Source organism: Vicugna pacos, chromosome 2 (assembly GCF_048564905.1).
Source record: "Vicugna pacos chromosome 2, VicPac4, whole genome shotgun sequence".
NCBI classification, from domain to species: Eukaryota; Metazoa; Chordata; class Mammalia; order Artiodactyla; family Camelidae; genus Vicugna; species Vicugna pacos.
The window spans coordinates 27,999,343-28,003,608 of record NC_132988.1 but is presented as its reverse complement, the minus strand read 5'-3'; the positions used below and the strand labels follow the sequence as shown (position 1 = coordinate 28,003,608).

Here is a 4,266-nt window from a genome sequence, read left to right as displayed (position 1 = left end):
CAAACATTTTTTTAAGATCAATAGAAATATTTGTCTAATTTATTGTTCTTAAGACTGTGCCTGAAGTCCTGCTTTCAGTGTTATTCAGTAAATTAGGAAAAATGTATTACTTGAAAATTAGATTCCTAACACCTAAGTCAGACTTCTTTATCTCTGAAACATAGACAATTTGTGCAAGTACAACTTACTTTTAAATTCAAATCTAATTCAATCATGTATTTAGGTTCATTTTATCAAAATCCTAATTAGAATATTCACAAAGAGCCAGACTTTCTATTAAAAAATAAAGTTACAAAGATTAATTTCTTATTTGTAAATTCCAGTGGCTTCCTAAGTAGATGTCTTTTAGAATATGCTTTCTCCCAGTTCTAATTTGTGTTACAAAAATTATTTCTTATTGTTGAATTCTTTATGTATCTGCACTTATATTGACTGAGTTAGAAAGTAGACTCTGTTTCCTTCAAAATCTCCATAGTGTTATAAAATATGTCTTGTAAGGTTAATTAATTCCATAACATGAAATTCCATTTTCAATTATTTGTATTAATGTACAAAGCAGATGTGAATAACCACAAATCAATTTGTATTCATCCACAGAGAACATTTGAATTTATATTGGAATGTGGAAGTGTTGAAGATCTGAACTCAGTTAATACAATATAACCACATGAACAAGAATGTGATTAGAAGTTGCTAAGCTGTCAAATATCCTCATCTTTCTCCAATACACAACTACTCCACTCCTTGAAATTTCCTCTGGGGAGGAAACACTTTGTTTTCTCAGTTTTTCTTGTAATGTTTCCTTGAAGTGAGGTCTTTAGTTATTTGCAATTTATATTCCCTCTTTGTCTGCAAAGAAAAACTTTTAAACTGCATGTATTCAATAGCAAACAGAGGAATTTGAGATGTCTACAAATGAATATTAATTAGAGTTGAAGTCTGAAGCAATTGTAATGGAGAAATAAAACAATGTGCTGTAACAAACCATTTTTATAAAACCCTGGAGTGATAATATCCAGAGTAATAATGAATGTATGGCAAAGTATAAAAAGATTTTCATAAAAGTATGGCTTGCGACTTCAGAAACATGAATGTATATACTATTAATTAACACTATGAGTGCATACATTACTCATTGAACGTGGCAGAATCTCTTCAGATTGCAGTTCTTTCCTTGAACAGAGCCAGGCCTACGCATCAGCAGCAATGTCTCAGGGACCTGCAGCTGGCATTGATCTTGGCACCACCTATTCCTGTGTGGGTGATTTTCTAGCACGGGAAAGTAGAGATAATTGCCAATGATCAGGGAAATCCAACCACCCCAAGCTGTGCCGCTTTCACCCATATCGAATGATTGATCGTTTGATGCTGCAAAGAACCAAGTTGAGATGAACCCCACCAGCACAGTTTTTGATGCCAAATGCCTCATTGGACGAAGATTTGATTATGCTGTTGTCCAATCTGATACGAAGCATTGGCCCTTCATGGTGGTGAATAACGCAGGCAGGCCTAAGATCCAAGTAAAATACAAGGGAGAGACAAAAAGCTTGTATCCAGAGGAGGTGTCATCCGTGGTTTTGACAAAGATGGAGGAAATTGCAGAAGCCTACCTTGGGAAGACTGTTACCAATGCTGATGTCAGAGTACCCACTTATTTCAATGACTCTCAGTGTCAGGCTACCAAAGATGCTGGAAGTATTGCTGGTCTCAATGTACTTAGAATCATTAATGAGCCAACTGCTGCTGCTGTTGCTAATGGCTTAGACAAAAAGGTTGGAGCTGAAAGAAATGTGCTGATCTTTGACTTGGGTGGTGGCACTTTTGATGTGCCAATCCTTACTATTGAGGATGGAATCTTTGATGTCAAATCTACTACTGGAGATACCCACCTAGGTGGAGAGGACTTTGACAACCACATGGTCAACCATTTTATTGCAGAGTTCAAGCGGAAGCACAAGAAGGACATCAGCGAGAACCAAGAGGGCTGTCCGTCGTCGCCTCCGCACTGCTTGTGAGCGTGCTAAGTGCACTCTCTCTTCCAGCACCCAGGTCAGTATTGAGATTGATTCCCTCTCTGAAGAAATCGACTTCTATACCTCTGTTACCCGTGCCCGATTTGAAGAATTAAATGCTGACCTGTTCTGTGGCACCCTGGACCCTGTGGAGAAAGCTCCTCGGGATGCAAAACTAGACAAGTCTCAGATCCATGACATTGTCCTGGTGGGAGGCTCAACCCGTATCCCCAAGATTCAGAAACTTCTGCAGGACTTCTTCAGTGGGAAAGAAGTGAATAAGAGCATTAACCCTGATGAGGCTGTTGCTTATGGTGCAGCTGTCCAGGCAGCCATTTTATCTGGAGACAAATCTGAAAATGTTCAAGACTTGCTGCTATTGGATGTCACTCCTCTTTCCCTTGGAATCGAACCTGCTGGTGGCGTCATGACCGTCCTCATCAAGCGCAATACCACCATTCCCACTAAGCAGACGCAAACCTTCACCACCTACTCCGACAACCAGCCTGGTGTGCTCATTCAGGTTTGTGACGGTGAGCGTGCCATGACCAAGGATAACAACCTACTTGGCAAGGTTGAACTCACAGGCATTCCTCCTGCCCCCTGTGGCGTTCCTCAGATTGAAGTCACTTTTGATGTTGGTGCCAATGGAATCCTTGATGTGTCTGCTGTGGATAAGAGCACAGGGAAAGAGAACAAGATTACCATCACAAACAACAAGGGCCCTTTTAGCAAGGAAGACATAGAGTGCATGGTCCAGGAAGCTGAGAAGTACAAAGCTGAAAATGAGAAGCAGTGGGACAATGTGTCTTCTAAAAATTCACTTGAATCCTATGCTTTCAACATGAAAGCTACTGTTGAAGATGAAAAACTTCAAGGCAAGATCAATGATATAGACAAACAGAAGACTCTTGATAAGTGTAATGAAATAATCAACTGGCTTGATAAGAACCAGACTGCACAGAAGGAGGAATTTGAACATCAACAGAAGGAGCTGGAAAAAGTCTGCAACCCAATCATTACCAAGCTGTACCAGAGTGCAGGACGCATGCCAGGGGCTTCCCTGGCGGTGGAGCTCCTCCATCTGGTGGTGCCTCCTCTGGGCCCACCATTGAAGAGGTTGGTTAAGCCAACCTCATAGGTTTAGCATTGTTCCACATAAAACATCGAAGGACCCAAATTTGTAGCAAATTCCATGGCAGTTTTAAAGTTGAGCTGCTATAGTAAATAACTGGGCATTCTTGATACTTAAATATGGAAAATGTGCGCAGGGAAAGTAAGTAACATTGCACTTTATAAGCACTGTATTGTAAGTGGGAAATGCAATGTCTTAAATAAAACTGTATTTAAAATTGGCACACACACAAAAAAGGAGTGCATACGTTAATTACCAAGAAGAACAGAAAAAAGTGGGAAGGGTAGATATATATTAATTTCTATAATAAAATTACCTAGTAGAATATATTTTAAAAATGCTTCAAAATGTAAATCAAACCTAAAATATCTAGGGGGCAGAAACAATGTAAACAAAACTAATTACAGAATCAAAAAAAACCCAGATTCTTAGCAACTTCACTTGGCAAATTAGCCAGGTAGCTTATCCGCCAACTAGCATTGACTCTTATTTATAAAAAGAATAGTATAAAATATATTTGTGAAAATTAAACACAGTATTCATAAAGTATTAGTGTTAAAATATTAGACTACTAATTTTCAAACCATCAGTTTTGAATCATTACCATCTCAATTCCTCTTTGTTGTCTTTACCTTGTTCAAATTTTTCAGTCCATGGAACTTTGTTCTATCTCCTGCTCCCTTATTTCTTCCTTTATTTGTTGTCTGTGAAATGTGGTCTTTTGGTCCAAGGCTAATTCCATGAAGATTATTGTGTTTATCCTCTATGCTGTCCTCCTTCAATCCCTACATCAGGAATCATTAATTTTGCAATTACTGAATTTATCTATGATTGACTCTCTTACTTGATGTTCCTTACATGTCTACTTTTTAGAACTGTACTGTCACACACAAAGAAAATGATAAAAAATGTTCATGGTTTGGAATTTTTTCATTGCAAGTGATTTCCAGATATTTTTACCTTTGTGCTAGGAACTTTACTGTTTTTTGTCTCATGTTCGAGTCTTTAATACATTTTGGGTTGATTTTTTGTGTATGGTGTAAGATAGTGGTCCAGTTTCATTCTTTTGTGTGTGACAGCCCAGTTTTTCCAATATGATGTATTGAAGAGACTGCTTTC

General features: G+C 38.3%; 1 pseudogene; it reads left to right on the top strand.

Annotated features, from left to right (window-relative positions):
• The first annotated feature begins 1,206 nt into the window (after window positions 1–1,206).
• On the top strand, window positions 1,207–3,140 carry LOC102535522 (heat shock cognate 71 kDa protein-like; annotated as a pseudogene).
• Window positions 3,141–4,266: the final 1,126 nt, after the last annotated feature.